Raw genomic sequence first — 18,005 nt, forward strand, 5'->3', positions numbered from 1 at the left:
GTTCCCTTTGGGCATTATACATGATGTTGGCACTGCATATATACTGGCTGTGTGCCCTGTGGGCATTATACATGGTGTTAGCACTGCATATTTACACTGGCTGTGTTCCCTGTGGGCATTATACATAATGTTGGTGCTGCATATATACAGGCTGTGTGCCCTGTGGGCATTATACATGATGTTGGCGCTGCATATATACAGGCTGTGTGCCCTGTGGGCATTATACATGATGTTGGCACTGCATATATACAGGCTGTGTGCCCTGTGGGCATTATACATGACGTTGGCACTGCATATATACTGGCTGTGTGCCCTGTGGGCATTATACATGATGTTGGTGCTGCATATATACTGGCTGTATGCCCTGTGGGCATTATATATGATGTTGGCACTGCATATATACTGGCTGTGTGCCCTGTGGGCATTATACATGGTGTTAGCACTGCATATTTACACTGGCTGTGTTCCCTGTGGGCATTATAGATAATGTTGGCGCTGCATATATACAGGCTGTGTGCCCTGTGGGCATTATACATGATGTTGGCACTGCATATATACCGGCTGTGTGCCCTGTGGGCATTATACATGATGTTGGCACTGCATATATACTGGCTGTGTTCCCTGTGGGCATTATACATTATGTTGACACTGCATATATACTGGCTGTGTGCCCTGTGGGCATTATACATGATGTTGGTGCTGCATATATACTGGCTGTTTGCCCTGTGGGCATTATACATGATGTTGGCACTGCATATATACTGGCTGTGTTCCCTGTGGGCATTATACATGATGTTGGCACTGCATTTATACTGGCTGTGTGCCCTGTGGGCATTATACATGATGTTGGCACTGCATATATGCTGGCTGTGTGCCCTGTGGGTATTATACATGATGTTGGTGCTGCATATATACTGGCTGTTCATCCTGTGGGCATTATACATGATGTTTGTGCTATATACTGGCTGTGTTCCCTGTGGGCATTATACATGGTGTTGGCGCTGCATATATACTGTCTGTGTGCCCTGTGGGCATTATACATTATGTTGGCACTGCATATATACTGGCTGTGTGCCCTGTGGGCATTATACATGATGTTGGCACTGCATATATACTGGCTGTGTGCCCTGTGGGCATTATACATGATGTTTGCTCTGCATATATACAGGCTGTGTGCCTTGTGGGCATTATACATGGTGTTGGCACTGCATATATACTGGCTGTGTGCCCTGTGGGCATTATACATGATGTTGGCACTGCATATATACTGGCTGTGTGCCCTGTGGGCATTATATATGATGTTGGCACTGCATATATACTGGCTGTGTGCCCTGTGGGCATTATACATGATGTTGGCGCTTTATATATAATTTCTATGCGCCCTGTGGGTATTATACATGATTTTGGCACTGCATATATACTGACTATGCGCCCTGTGGGCATTACATATAAGGCTGGCATTGCATTTATACTGTTTAAGTTTTCTGTTCTGTGAGGTTTAAATATTACGTTGACACGGTATTTCCAATTTTATAGCTTTGTGGGCATAATTCATCATGTCGGAGCAGCATATTATATTCGCAATTGTTCTGTGGGTATGAAATATGATGCTGGCATTTTTTCCTGTTAGTTTCCCTTGTGTGTGTGGGTGGTTACATAGGGGCTCAGTGTATATGGGGGAAATGGGTTGTTTTACAGGCTTCGTATCCTCACACCCCCAACAAGCGCTAGTGTTGACATCAGTTTAATTTTTACTTTGACAGCCCTGTTTTCAGAAGCGCTATCCAGGTAAACATTGCCTGTTTGGATTTCCAAATGCCCCCTGATAGCACAGACCTGCCCCAAAATATCACCGGCCACTCCCTGATGTCACTGGCCCACCCCCTTGAAATGTCTGTGGTACATAAACATTCTAGTTTGCTGTCGGAGAGGGGACACTGGGGTACATAAACATTCTAGTTTGCTGTCGGAGAGGGGATACTGGGGTACATAAATGTTCTAGTTTGCTGTCAGAGAGGGGACACTGGGGTACATAAACATACTAGTTTGCTGTCGGAGAGGGGACACCTGGGTACATAAACATTCTAGTTTGCTGTCGGAGAGGGGACACTGGGGTACATAAACATTCTAGTTTGCTGTCAGAGAGAGGACACTGGGGTACATAAACGTTCTAGTTTGCTGTCAGAGAGAGGACACTGGGGTACATAAATGTTCTAGTTTGCTGTCAGAGAGAGGACACTGGGGTACATAAATATTCTAGTTTGCTGTCGGAGAGGGGACACCTGGGTACATAAACATTCTAGTTTGCTGTCAGAGAGGGGACACCTGGGTACATAAACATTCTAGTTTGGTGTCAGAGGGGGCACTGGGGAACATAAACATTCTAGTTTGCTGTCGGAAAGGGGACACTGGGGTACATAAACATTCTAGTTTGCCGTCGGAGAAGGGACACGGGTACATAAACATTCTAGTTTGCCGTCGGAGAGGGGACACTGGGGTACATAAACATTCTAGTTTGCTGTCGGAGAGGGGACAATGGGGTACATAAACATTCTAGTTTGCTGTCGGAGAGGGGACACTGGGGTACATAAACATTCTAGTTTGCTGTCGGAGAGGGGACACTGGGGTACATAAACATTCTAGTTTGCTGTCGGAGAGGGGACACTGGGGTACATAAACATTCTAGTTTGCTGTCGGAGAGGGGACACTGGGGTACATAAACATTCTAGTTTGCTGTCGGAGAGGGGACACTGGGGAACATAAACGTTCTAGTTTGCTTTCGGAGGGGGTTCAGCTGCTCTGATTACTTACCATGGCTTTGTTATAATTTGACTGGGGAAACAATTTCTTTTAAGGATCGGATTGGTTTATTGGCCTAGACCCGACTCTTCCTGGTGCTCCCCCTGTCCGACCGTTCCTCCCCGACGCATTAAACTTACACAAGCTCAAGGGAGGACGTCTGGTGGGGGACCCTGTGGGGGGGATTAGGGGACACGCACCTGCAGGGCCCCCGGTCTGCCCTGCCCCCCCAGTCCGCTAAAGTGATCTCAGGGGCAATATCTATGCACTAACTTACTTTTGGGGTCTCTGATGCCAATTGTGCATAGGATCACCGATGTATCTGGCATTTAAACTGTTCAGTGGGCCCTTGGCTTTCATATTTAGGGAGTGTTTTCTTGGTACCTAATGTTATGTGGGAGATATGATGCTTGAAAGTGGAAACTTTGAGACAATGTTTTAGAATTTTCATTTTTTTTTTTGAAACTGGTAAACTTAGAAAAGCATTGCTGTTTGGTACTTAGGAGTAGAAACACATGGTTACCCATTCGGATTTGGCAGAATGTGTACTGTTCAACAATATATGGTTTCCTGGGGTATTGGCACGTTTGGGAGACATGAGGCTTTACAAATCAGTTTGTATTTCAAGCTCTAAATCTTGTTCTAAAATTTCTACGATCTGCTTTATGGTGTGTCTGAACCCACATCTGACACATGGAGCGGATTTCGGCAGGAAAGTAGATACCGACTGCGCCAAAATCTGCACAGACGCGCCATGAAGCAGATAGAAGTGGAGGGGCGGTTTCTCAGCCTGCGCTTATACACAAGCCAGGAAAGCGCCTTGTGTGGCAGGAATGACAGCAGTAAGTGCTGATTCTGTGCCCCTGTCTCCTGATAACATTACAGCTCTCTCTCTCTGCCAGGCACCAGCCCCCCCCATACTTTTTACTTTGTATCTTTTCTGAGCCCCACCCTGGTCACATGATGCTGTGTGTGTGAGACATTATCCTACAAAATGGTGCTGCTTCCAGGAGGGTGAGATGCTAATTCTGCTTCTTTCTGTGTGTGAGTGTGTGACTGAGTGTGAGTGTGAGTGAGCATGATTGTGCAGTGAGTGGGGAGGGCATGGCTACCTGCTCTGTGGCTGCTGCACTGAGGGAACCCACCAAATCACAGTTCCCTTTGGGGGAAAGAGTGGGCCGTTGGGCAGCAGGGACCTTCCTGTTCCTTCAGCCTTTGCCCCCCCTGCAATTCTCTGCATCATGGCGGCCCTCCTCTGGTTTCAGCAGCCCTCCTGCCTCTCCAGCCTGTATACAAGTTAGTGACACACACGTATACATATATTTCTGGGGGGTCGAGGGGGTCGCACACTTACAGCACTTGTACATACACACACTGTGCAATTTGCCACATGCACACACTTTTACTATTGTTTAGCTTTTATTTATTTTACTATTGTGTGGTTATTTTGCCTTCAAAAACTGCCCTAATACTAATGCAGTATCTTTTGTATTTCATGTCAATTGGATTTTTAGCGTTATTCAGTTTTTAGCCATTTTATTGCATTTTCAGCTCTGCATATTTGTTGCCTGTAAAACCGAATTGGGGAAACAAGTGAAACTTGGGTTCTGGCTGCTGCTCTCCTTGGGTTGGTTTTATTGCATTCTACCATGTTGTTTACCCCTTTGTATTTCCCTGAATATGTACAGGTACTTTCCCAACATATGTGGCTTTCTGGGGTAAACAGATTTGTGTCTCTTTATCCACATAAATGAGTGTATTTTGGTGTAGTTGTGTTGTGTTAACTAAACCCGCGCCAATATATAGATAATTCCTCAATAAAAAAGTGTAAATGATGTGGCAGTGATAAACTTATATAATGTCTTCAGCAATGGACAGTCTGTGGGCTACATTGGACGTGCGTTCACAGAGAATTTGAAAATCCTGACGCTGAAACGATGAGTCCACTTTAACAGTTTCAAGTTGGGCGGCCATTGATGGGTAAATAGAGAATCTCCGAGTTCAGGATCAGGTATTGTTTTAGTCGTGATGCTTTGCACTGAGTCCAAGGAGGGTGAATAGTCTTCTTGGTCTGCGGCCTGGTCAGCGCTTTGGGAAATGTTTGGGTTCCTGTTAGTATGGTTTTCATTTATATTTACTATGTTTTATTTGCCATCTTGGCCACACCCCTGCTGGCATTCATATTTACTATGTTTTATTTGCCATCTTGGCCACACCCCCACTGGCATTTATATTTACTATGTTTTATTTGCCATCTTGGTCACACCCCTGCTGGCATTCATATTTACTATGTTTTATTTGCCATCTTGGCCACACCCCCACTGGCATTTATATTTACTATGTTTTATTTGCCATCTTGGTCACACCCCTGCTGGCATTCATATTTACTATGTTTTATTTTCCATCTTGACCACACCCCCGCTGGCATTTATATTTACTATGTTTTATTTTCCATCTTGGCCACACCCCCGCTGGCATTTATATTGACTATGTTTTATTTGCCATCTTGGCCACACCCCCGCTGGCATTTATATTGACTATGTTTTATTTGCCATCTTGACCACAACCCCACTGGCATTCATATTTAGGATGTTTTTATCTTGGTACCAAATGACCTGTAGGAGATAGGATCCTGTAAACTGGAAGCTTTGAGGTGTTTTTTAACTAATTTCATATTTATAAAAACCAATAACTGTAGAAAAGCTTTACAGTCTGGTAGTTTGGAGTAGAAAGACATATTTGCCCATTTCGGATTTTCCAAAATAGTTTTTTTTTCCAAAAATATATGGTTTCCTGGGGTAATCCTACTGTGAGTAGAGTCTGGCCTTGCTGTGTAAAGTATTTCAGGCACGATCTGTTAGTGTACTGCTGGGTGTTTTTGACACATACCCAGGGCCGGAACCAGGGGTAGGCAGAAGTGGTACCTGCCTAGGGCGCAACTATGTGTGTGTGTGTGTGTGGGGGGGGCTAAGCAGGTACCTCTGCCTACCCCCTTCTTGCTGCTGCGCTTCCCACCCCATGACATCAATACGTGTGCACTCACTCTCAAAAATGTGCCCAGTACTTAGGCCCATTCCAAGAGTAATTATGTCATCTAATTACATAAAGTCCCCCACCCCCCCTCAGTGCCGCTGAAGACAGGAATGAAGAATGTATTCATGGGGAGTACGCTGGTCTCTGTGCTCCCCCAACTTTTTTTGCACTGCATTCAGTTAACGTTATCTTCTAGTATGTTATAGAATGGCCTATTCTAAGCAACTTTCCAATTGGTCTTAATTATTCATTTTTTTATAGTCTATTTGTCTTTTTCTTCTTCCAACTCTTTGCAGCTTTCAAATGGGGGTCACGTACCCCAGCGTCCAACAACTGGTTGCTCTGTGAAGCTGAAGTTTTATTGTTATTGTTACGTTTCCTAACTTCTTTTTCTATTCGGGTCCTCTCCTATTCATATTCCAGCCTCTCATTCAAACTACTCACTGGTTGCTAAGGTCATTTAGTTCTAGTAACTTGCCCAAGTCTTCAAACCCCTGCCCTATTCTCTTCATTACTGACCACAAGTCCTACATTGAAGTTGTTTTCTGAAATTTTATTTCTTTAAAGCACTGACTTCTTATCATGGAAACAAAAGAAAATGAGAGAAACCACCGAGACCAACAATGACTTGGAAGGAGCTACAGAGCCCAGTATTTGGCAACTGAGTAAAAGTGCATCAGGCAGCCGTATCAAGCTCTGTGTATGGCACTGAGGGGCGCTCGCGCCATCTGAATAAACAACTGCCTGCAGCAAATGTGCCGAAATCAGAATGGGGCAAAATCTTTCCCAAGCAGTGAGCCTAGCTGGTACATATTTACATCAACCGCTTCTCTTACTGCGGCGGCTCTATACAATAGAGTGTTGGCACTGAATGCACAGAGGTGGGTGGGTATTAAGACGGCCAATTCATTGCAATAGATTTTATTCTCAGTGAAACAATTTAGGCCGAAGGTACACGGAGCGTTTGCTCTTAGTCTGCGTTTTTTCTGCAGGGTGAGAATCCCTTCCGTATTTCTGCACCTCAGTAAAACTGCATCTGCCCAAAAACTCCTGCTTTGGTGTTTTCAGGCCGATCCCTGCTCGGGGAAGGAGGATTCTGTACTTCTCAATGCAGTTTTACAGAGGTGCGTAAGGGTGTGGATCCGCTTTCTTAGCCTGCAAAAAAAAACAGAGCAGTGGAGCAAACACATGTTCCCTCACTTTAACTGCATTTCTGCCCGCTGATCTCACTGGGCGAGCAAAAAATGTGCTGTTTTTTTGTTCCCTTTTTTTTATCCTTGTTACCTAATGACATATGGGAGACAGGGTGCTGTAAAATGTAAGTTTTGAGTTGTAAGATATAACTACCCATAAGTGCCCATTTTGGTAAATGTATATTTTGTCATTTTGCGCCACATAAAATACAGTAAATGTATTGATTTTGCAGTAGCTGTAGTGCCCTGCGGGACAACTTGTATGCACTATTGTGATGCTATAGGCCAGATACTTTGGCAATCCTATGCATATGGGCGTCAGCGGCCCATTTCTTGCTGGTATTATTTTTTCTATCTCCCCCTATGTTAGTGCCTAACACCTCTCCTCTTGCCTTTGGCCTCTTAAGCTCTCACATTTCATTTTTGCAGGCCCATTTTTACCAGCCCCGTGTAGCTTGTGCCCAATTCGCAGCTATTCAGGAGAGCCCAGTACACACAACCAAAATCCCCAAACTGAAACCTGGAGGGAGCGAGTGTAAATACGCAGGGACATCAGCACAGCGTTACCCAATGAGATGTATCCCCCTGCCCAACGGCTGCACAACTCTGCTGATATTAAAGCTTTTTGTACCTTCCGATTTAGTTGGTGCTGCAATTCATACAGTTCTGCCTACGCCGCGCAACTCCTGTACAATGTCACAACACGCTACGCAGACAAAGCTGTACATGGCGGGGCAGTGCAATTGGACATTGTGCAGGAGGTGTGTGGCCGAGGCGCTACTGTATGAGGGTACAAAAAGCTTTGATGTTACCAGAATTACAGGCGCAGCCATTGGACAGGGGGATAATATTAAATGTGTAATGCTGTGATGTTATGCCCACATGAATTTAAATTCGCTCCCTCGTGGTTTCCGCTCCTGTGCCGAGGCCCCCAGACCCTGCTCCTGTGTTGTTTTGCTCTAGAACTTGATGAGAACAGAAGATTTTATGACCCACGAAAGTTAACTTAAAGATGGACTAGCTTTTGTTCTGCTTTGAAGGTGAACTTACCCTTTACATTACATTGTGCTGTATTATTACTTAGCCACAGCAATTGGTTCAGGTGCCGAGGGTCCGGCTGTCCTGGGCCTGCGCCGATCCCTGCAGAGAAATGTTCTGCCCTTTTGTTCTGCCACCAGATTTAACAGAAAGTTATTTAATTCCCCATATAGGCACCTGAGAGTCTTCCCTTAGCGCTTTTCCTGGCAGGCACGTATTCTGACCACTAAACACGCTGGGAAATAATTCATTTTGTTATTTCATTGATTTGCCCAATTGTCTTTCATTTTTGTGATTTTATTGCAGTTTTACACTTGCAGTGTTGTTCGTTGCATTTCTTTTTGGTATTTGGTATTGGCACGTTCAGGAAACATGGGACTTTCCAAATCAGTTGTATTTTTGTGCATATGGATTTCTCGCCTGCCAACCCAGCTTTTGCACACAGAGCCCCCTGTCAGCGTATTATGTGCCGTAACCCCCCTAACACGGCAAAGCCATGCTAAAAACAGATCAGGAACACTAATAAAGGGATAAAAACAAAAAAATTGTGCAAATCAGTGAAACAACAAAATAAGTCACATGACAGCGTAATTAGTATGAGTCAGAGTATTTGAATATCTAAATTGTGTGCTGTATGTGTGTGTAAATGTGAGTAAGTGTGTGTAAGTGTCCTGTCCTGAAGCGTGCCTGGTCCTCGGTGCTACAGTCCTAGTCCTCCATGTGCAGGAAGTCAGTGGGCCGGCGCTGGGGGGAAGAAGGAAGCGGAACCAAGCAGCAGACGCGATGCGATCGTGCGACGATCACGTCACAGAGCCGACATGACAGCCCGCCTGGCTCGTTGCCCAGGGAGCTGTCATCGCTAGAAACCCTCTGCAGCGCCTCTCCAGAAAGAATCTTTATCTGCCAAACAACAGTAAAAGGGTTAAATGTTTTTTTGAGTGAGAAAAAATAAGTTGCACAACAAAAAGTACTGTGCTGTAGGAAAAAGAGTTGCCTGCGTAAAAATACATCACGTCTGCATGTCAAGAATTACCGGTTTGCTAATTTTTGGTGAAACAGGACATATTCGCTCATCACTAGTTGGCACCTCATTTATACTACTAAAAGGATTCCGACTTGATAGGTATGGGGTACTTTATTTCTGAATTACACTTACATTGCAAATAATTCACTCTACCATTTAAATTTTTATTCTTGGACCAACTAATATATATTTTTTTAGTTGTAAATTGGGGGCCCAAAGGAAAGGGCCCAAGTCATAAGAGCTATAGGGGTTTCTCCTGCTTGGGTGCTATTCTCCTGCCTACCACAAGGTGGGGCTACTCAGAACATTTGGCAAAAAAAGATTTCTGACCCCTTTCTGAACTCTATCATGCTGAGATCTTCAGGTACAACATAAGGCAGCCTACAGGAGACCTGCTTTTGGAAGGGTAAGGGGTCTGGGGTTTCAGAGATCATTGTATTTAATGGGTTTGAAGCTATGGTTCTCACTGCTTCTCACTGTGTGTATAATTAGTGTATTTTGTGTGGTGTTAACAAAGTGTTCATTTCCCAGTCTTTCAGGCATTTCTGGAGTTAATGGACTGCTTATTCCCCATCTTCCAAGGATCGTACCGGCATGTGTGGAAGTTAATGGACTGTTTATTGCCCATTTTCCAAAGGATTGTACGGCATGTGTGGAGTTAATGGAATGTCTTATTGCCATTTTCCAAGGATCTTACCAGCATGTGTGGAGTTAATGGAATGTTTTATTGCCCCTTTTTCCAAGGATCTTTCCAGCATGTGTGGAGTTAATGGAGCGGTACATCAGGGTAGGGGCCCATTTCTGGCCAGACTATACAGGTGGGGGCACATACCATGAGCAGGAGAGAAGGAGGATCAGAGAGGAGCTGCAGGGGGTGAGTATGGAGAGAAATCCCTCTATATTAACCCTTAGCAGTGTGTTTGCTCCCTGCTGTCTCTCTTCAGCCCCCTCTGCCTCTGCCCCCTACCAACTCCCTGGTAAGGATGATGGCACACTAGGAGATTAGTCGCCCGCAGTAAATCTGCGCTACCGCCGGCGACTGCTCTCCTGAAAATGCTTTCCCATTGGCAATAATGTAAATCACTGGGGGGAAACGTACGCGCTGCTTCCGGTTTCTCAAGTCGCCCAAAGATTCCCCGCGAGGCAACTTAGGAAAGCGGAAGCGCATTGTAGGCTTCCCCACCGGCGATTTCCATTATTGCCTGTGAGAAGGGAACTAGGGACGTTTCTTCGCCCGCGGTATCTCAGTTTATCGTGGGTAAGAAAACGCCCTGTGTGCCGGTGCCCTAACCCATTAATAGTTTATCATTTCCTGTTACACATTTACAAAGCCTTCTTTTCCTCTGCCCCCAGACATGGCACTATTAACCCCTTGATGCCACCTTCTCTCTATATCCCCAGTGCCCACCCTTTAAACTCACTGTTTCCCTTATGCATGATGTTGGCACTGCAAATATACAGGCTATGTGCCCTGTGGGCATTATACATGATGTTTGCACTGCATATATACTGGCTGTGTGCCCTGTGGGTATTATACATGATGTTGGCACTGCATATATACTGGCTGTGTGCCCTGTGGGCATTATACATGATGTTGGCGCTGCATATATACTGGCTGTATGCATTGTGGGCATTATACATGATGTTGGCGCTGCATATATACTTGCTGTGTGCCCTGTGGGCATTATACATGATGTTTACACTGCATATATACTGGCTATGTGCCCTGTGGGCATTATACATGGTGTTGGTTCTGCATATATACTGTCTGTGTTCCCTGTGGGCATTATACATGGTGTTGGCGCTACATATATACTGTCTTTGTTCCCTGTGGGAATTTTACATGGTGTTGGCGCTTCATATATATTGTCTGTGTGCCCTGTGGGCATTATACATGGTGTTGGCGCTGCATATATACTGTCTGTGTTCCCTGTGGGCATTATACTTGATGTTGGCACTGCATATATACTGGCTATGTGCCCTGTGGGCATTATACATGATGTTGGCGTGGCATATATACTGGCTGTGTGCACTGTGGGCATTATACATGATGCCCACAGGGCATGTGTATCCCACAGGCACAGAGTGTAACTGTGGGATAGTGAGTATAGTAAGGCAAGATGGTATCAGAGGTATAGGGTGTAACTGTGGGATAGTGAGTAGCTAAATAAATATATGGCAACACACTAATGCTGGATGTTGGCACAGGTATACGGGATGGATAGTGGGGGCTAAATAAATATATGGCTACACACTAATGCTGGATGCTGGCACAGGTACACAGGGCAGAACGTGGGGGCTAAATAAATATATGGCTACACACTAATGCTGGATGCTGGCACAGGTACACAGGACGGAGAGTGGGGGCTAAATAAATATATGGCTACACACTAATGCTGGATTCTGGCACAGGTACACGGGGCAGAAAGTGGGGGTAAATAAATAAATGGCTACACACTAATGCTTGAAGCTGGCACAGGTACACGGGGCAGAAAGTGGGGGCTAAATAAATATATGGCTACACACTAATGCTGGATTCTGGCACAGGTACACGGGGCAGAAAATGGGGGTAAATAAATATATGGCTACACACTAATGCTGGATTCTGGTACAGGTACACGGGGCAGAATGTTGGGGTAAATAAATATATGGCTACACACTAATGCTGGATGCTGGCACAGGTACACGGGGCAGAAAGTGGGGGCTAAATAAATATATGGCTACACACTAATGCTGGATGCTGGCACAGGTACACGGGGCAGAAAGTGGGGGTAAATAAATAAATGGCTACACACTAATGCTGGATGCTGACACAGGTACACGGGGCAGAAAGTGGGTGCTAAATAGATATATGGCTACACACTAATGCTGGATGCTGGCAGAGGTACACGGGGCAGAAAGTGGGGGCTAAATAAATATATGGCTACACACTAATGCTGGATGCTGGCACAGGTACACGGGAGGGAAAGTGGGGGCTAAATAAATATATGGCTACACACTAATGCTGGATGCTGGCAGAGGTACACGGGAGGGAAAGTGTGGGCTAAATAAATATATGGCTACACACTAATGCTGGATGCTGGCACAGGTACACGGGGCAGAAAATGGGGGTAAATAAATATATGGCTACACACTAATGCTTGATGCTGGCACAGGTACACGGGGCAGAAAGTGGGGGCTAAATAAATATATGGCTACACACTAATGCTGGATGCGTGCACAGGTACACGGGGCAGAAAGTGGGGGCTAAATAAATATATGGCTACACACTAATGCTGGATGCTGGCACAGGTACACGGGGCAGAATGTTGGGGTAAATAAATATATGGCTACACACTAATGCTGGATGCTGGCACAGGTACACAGGACGGAGAGTGGGGGCTAAATAAATATATGGCTACACATTAGTGCTGGATGCTGGCACAGGTACACAGGGCAGAAAGTGGGGGCTAAATAAATATATGGCTACACACTAATGCTGGATGCTGGCACAGGTAAACTGGGCAGAAAGTAGGGGCTAAATAAATATATGGCTACACACTAATGCTGGATGCTGGCACAGGTACACGGGGCAGAAAGTGGGGGCTAAATAAATATATGGCTACACACTAATGCTGGATGCTGGCAGAGGTACACGGGGCAGAAAGTGGGGGCTAAATAAATATATGGCTACACACTAATGCTGGATGCTGGCACAGGTACACGGGGCAGAAAGTGGGGGCTAAATAAATATATGGCTACACACTAATGCTGGATGCTGGCACAGGTACACAGGACGGAGAGTGGGGGCTAAATAAATATATGGCTACACATTAGTGCTGGATGCTGGCACAGGTACACAGGGCAGAAAGTGGGGGCTAAATAAATATATGGCTACACACTAATGCTGGATGCTGGCACAGGTACACGGGGCAGAAAGTGGGGGGCTAAATAAATATATGGCTACACACTAATGCTGGATGCTGGCAGAGGTACACGGGGCAGAAAGTGGGGGCTAAATAAATATATGGCTACACACTAATGCTGGATGCTTGCACAGGTACACTGGGCAGAAAGTGGGGGCTAAATAAATATATGGCTACACACTAATGCTGGATGCTGGCACAGGTACACGGGGCAGAAAGTGGGGGCTAAATAAATATATGGCTACACACTAATGCTTGTTTCTGGCACAAGTACACGGGACAGAAAGTGGGGGCTAAATAAATATATGGCTACACACTAATGATGGATGCCGGCACAGGTACACGGGGCAGAAAGTGGGGGCTAAATAAATATATGGCTACACACTAATGCTGGATGCTGGCACAGGTACAAGGGGCAGAAAGTGGGGGCTAAATAAATATATGGCTACACACTAATGCTGGTACAGGTACACTGGGTAGAAAGTGGGGCTAAATAAATATATGGCTACACACTAATGCTGGATGCCGGCACAGGTACACGGGGCAGAAAGTGGGGGGCTAAATAAATATATGGCTACACACTAATGCTGGTACAGGTACACGGGGTAGAAAGTGGGGCTAAATAAATATATGGCTGTATGTGCGAACCCGCACTGGAAGAGCCAAATTCAAGGGGCTAAAGAGCCGCTTGTGGCTCAAGACCCACAGTTTCCAACCATTGTCCTAGTTATAAAGTCCTTATTATATTAGGGGTCAGTTTATCAAGGGCCATTTAGCCATCCAGTATATTTTGGGGGTGTGGGAGGAAAGCAGAGTGCCCTGAGGAAACACACAGAGACAGGTCTGGATTGGGATTCAAATAGAAACAGCCCCACAGGCCCAATAAATAGTGACAGTCTATGGCATCTACAGAAGCCCCTCTGGCATTTGCCAGAACCCACAGATTGCCAGTTTAGGAATGAAGAGAGATTATATAACTTCTTGCAGTTATTGCCCAGGTTAAAATCAAACCCCCAGCACTACAAGGCAATATACTAACCGTTGAGCCACTAGTGATCAATATGGTATTGTAGTGGTTTTGTGCATCCTTAGTTTTGTCACTGCACCCCATCTCCTGGAAACTGCAGAGGTCAAAGCAAGTGGCTGCATTTACATGAATATATATATATATATACACACACATTTACGTAATGCGTACTTTTCTGAATGCTTGGGGTGGGAAGGCATTAGGAGCTTTGACCTTGAAGTACCCTTGTCTTGCTTGCCACAAAGTCACAAGACACATTTATTATTTTGCAAAATCCATAGCTGGTTATTATAATGAATCTATATATTGTTTGTCTTTGCAGTCCACATTCTTGCAACTCAGGCTGTCTTCTGGTCTTCGAAAGGTCCTTTTTGGCACGGCTCTTGGTACGGTCGCCCTAGCCCTGGCTGCACACCAGCTAAAACGGCACAAGCACAAGAAGAAGCAGATTACAGCAGGCAATGGAGGCCTAAAGCTCGGCGGGGTGCCTGGCTCTGTTTTGCCCGTTAGGCGTTCTTCCTCAGCTAAAAAAGGTGAGCGATATTGCTGTGTTTCCTGCCTGGGCAAATATAGATTCCTGACAAATCATATGACGCACGGAAATCTGTAGAGATTTGGGAACAAAATCCAGCACCAGGATTATCTGATCGGTGGGGGAGGTATTGATCATGTAAGCCATTTAGGCAAAGGATTATTTCCAAGAAAGAGACATCTGGGAGCAGTTTAATGGGCATACAACGATGCTAATTACAGCTCAGATTGTATATCCCTTAGGTAATATTAGGAAGGCTCAGTGCTTCTCAGATTGTGAGACTTCTTGCTAAATTGGTACGGCTCTACTCTTTCTGTTGCCCACATACATCTAGTAAATGTTTAGAATAGAATGTCAGTAAGAACACAAAAAGGTTAAAATGCTAGATGATACCCATGTGTTGGGCACCTTCCATCAGGGCAGTATTTTCTAGGGATGCACCGAATCTAGGATTCAGTATTCAACCAAGATTCTGCCTTTTTCAGCAGGATTTAGATTCAGCCGAATCCACGTTCCTGGCCGGACCAAATGCGAATCCGAAAAATCATGTGACTTTTTTACATGTAAACACGGAAGCTGAATTTTTTTTTAGATTTAACCCTTCCAAACCCTAATTAGCATATGCTAATTAGGATTGGGTTCGGTATTGGGCCGAATCCTTTACGAAGGGAGAATCCTTGGGAGAAGGGGCTCAGGTTCCTACAGACTACTTGCTGCAAAATGTAGAGCAGAGGGGGAGATCCAACTGACACATGCAATAGTCTGTGTACCCCGATCACCGATGGGGCAGTTGAAAAAGAGTGGTTTTTCTGGAGCAGGTCCAGGGGGGGGCCATTTTACAAAACTTTACCCAAAGTGGCTTTTTTTTTTTTTTTTTTTTATTAAACTTTGTTTTTATTAGTTGTTTTTACAACAAAGTAGGATGCATACAAAATATGTGGAACAATGGGGGTTAAAGAAAGTAGAATAGGGGTTGGATAGAGGGTTAGAGGTAAAGGGGGGTGGTTGGACTCTCGCCTTGCCGTTTTCATCTGGGTGGTCTTTTTTCTTTTCTCTTTTTTTCCTTTATTTAGGTAGCGTCTGGGATTTTCCCTTGGCATTGTCCGTTTTTTAGATATGGTTAGTTGGTCGATTGTTTTGGTTTTCGGTCCAGGGTGTCCATATTTTTTCATATATGTCCATTTTGTGGTGGATGAGTGCGGTCAATTTTCCATTGTAGATGTCCACCAGATTTTAGCATATATACCAGCTGTGTGCCCTGTGGGCTTTATACATGATGTTGGCGCTGCATATATACTGGCTGTGTGCCCTGTGGGCATTATACATGATGTTAGCACTGGCATATATACTGGCTGTGTGCCCTGTGGGCATTATACATGATGTTGGCACTACATATATACCGCCTGTGTGCCCTGTGGGCATTATATATGATGTTGGCACTGCATATATACTGGCTGTGTGCCCTGTGGGCATTATATATAATGTTGGCACTGCATATATACCGCCTGTGTGCCCTGTGGGCATTATATATGATGTTGGCACTGCATATATACTGGTTGTGTGCCCTGTGGGCATTATACATGATGTTGGCACTACATATATACCGCCTGTGTGCCCTGTGGGCATTATATATGATGTTGGCACTGCATATATACTGGTTGTGTGCCCTGTGGGCATTATACATAATGTTGGCACTACATATATACTGGCTGTGTGCCCTGTGGGCATTATACATGATGTTGGCTCTTCATATATACTGGCTGTGTTCCCTGTGGGCATTATAAATTATGTTGGCACTGCATATATACTGGCTGTGTGCCCTGTGGGCATTATAGATGGTATTGGCACTGCATATATACTAACTGTGTGCCCTGTGGGCATTATACATGATGTTGGCTCTTCATATATACTGGCTGTGTGCCCTGTGGTCATTATACATGATGTTGGCGCTGCATATATACCAGCTGTGTGTCCTGTGGGCATTATACATGATGTTGGCACTGCATATATACTGGCTATGTGTTTTGTGGGCATTATACATGATGTTGGCACTGCATATATACCGGCTTTGTGCCCTGTGGGCATTATAGATGATGTTGGCACTGCATATATACCAGCTGTGTGCCCTGTGGGCATTATACATGATGTTGGCTCTTCATATATACTGGCTGTGTTCCCTGTGGGCATTATATATGATGTTGGCACTGCATATATACTGGCTGTGTGCCCTTTGGGCATTATACATGATGTTGGCACTACATATATACTGGCTGTGTGCCCTGTGTGCATTTTACATGATGTTGGCACTGCATATATACCGCCTGTGTGCCCTGTGGGCATTATATATGATGTTGGCACTGCATATATACTGGTTGTTGCCCTGTGGGCATTATACATGATGTTGGCACTACATATATACTGGCTGTGTGCCCTGTGGGCATTATACATGATGTTGGCTCTTCATATATACTGGCTGTGTGCCCTGTGGGCATTATACATGGTGTTGACGCTGCATATATACCGGCTGTGTGCCCTGTGGGCATTATAGATGGTGTTGGCACTGCATATATACTGACTGTGTGCCTTGTGGGCATTATACAGTGGAGGAAATAATTATTTGACCCCTCACTGATTTTGTAAGTTTGTCCAATGACAAAGAAATGAAAAGTCTCAGAACAGTATCATTTCAATGGTAGGTTTATTTTAACAGTGGCAGATAGCACATCAAAAGGAAAATCGAAAAAATAACTTTAAATAAAAGATAGCAACTGATTTGCATTTCACTGAGTGAAATAAGTTTTGAACCCCTACCAACCATAAGAGTTCTGGCTCCACAGAGTGGTTAGACACTTCTACTCAAATTAGTCAACCTCATTAAGGACACCTGTCTTAACTAGTCACCTGTATAAAAGACACCTGTCCACAGAATCAATCAATCAAGCAGACTCCAAACTCTCCAACATGGGAAAGACCAAAGAGCTGTCCAAGGATGTCAGAGACAAAATTGTAGACCTGCACAAGGCTGGAATGGGCTACAAAAACCATTAGCAAGAAGCTGGGAGAGAAGGTGACAACTGTTGGTGCGATGTTCAAAAATGGAAGGAGCACAAAATGACCATCAATCAACCTCGCTCTGGGGCTCCACGCAAGATCTCACCTCGTGAGGTGTCAATGATTCTGAGAAAGGTGAAAAGCATCCTAGAACTACACGGGAGGAGATAGTAATGACCTCAAATTAGCAGGGACCACAGTCACCAAGAAAACCATTGGAAACACATTTACACCGCAATGGATTAAATCCTGCAGGGCTCGCAAGGTCCCCCTGCTCAAGAAGGCACATGTGCAGGCCCGTCTGAAGTTTGCCAATGAACACCTGAATGATTCTGTGAGTGACTGGGAGAAAGTGCTGTGGTCTGATGAGACCAAAATAGAGCTCTTTGGCATTAACTCAACT

The 18,005-nt window shown here is 44.9% G+C and overlaps 1 long non-coding RNA gene across 1 annotated transcript; it reads left to right on the forward strand.

Moving 5' to 3' along the window:
• The first annotated feature begins 9,920 nt into the window (after window positions 1-9,920).
• Window positions 9,921-15,061, forward strand: LOC116406613. Its single transcript, XR_004219697.1, has 3 exons — window positions 9,921-9,961; window positions 14,342-14,552; window positions 15,040-15,061. It is a non-coding gene; the product is annotated as an uncharacterized LOC116406613 (long non-coding RNA).
• Window positions 15,062-18,005: the final 2,944 nt, after the last annotated feature.

The sequence above is a fragment of the Xenopus tropicalis genome, chromosome 8, assembly GCF_000004195.4.
Source record: "Xenopus tropicalis strain Nigerian chromosome 8, UCB_Xtro_10.0, whole genome shotgun sequence".
In the NCBI taxonomy this organism is placed as follows: Eukaryota; Metazoa; Chordata; class Amphibia; order Anura; family Pipidae; genus Xenopus; species Xenopus tropicalis.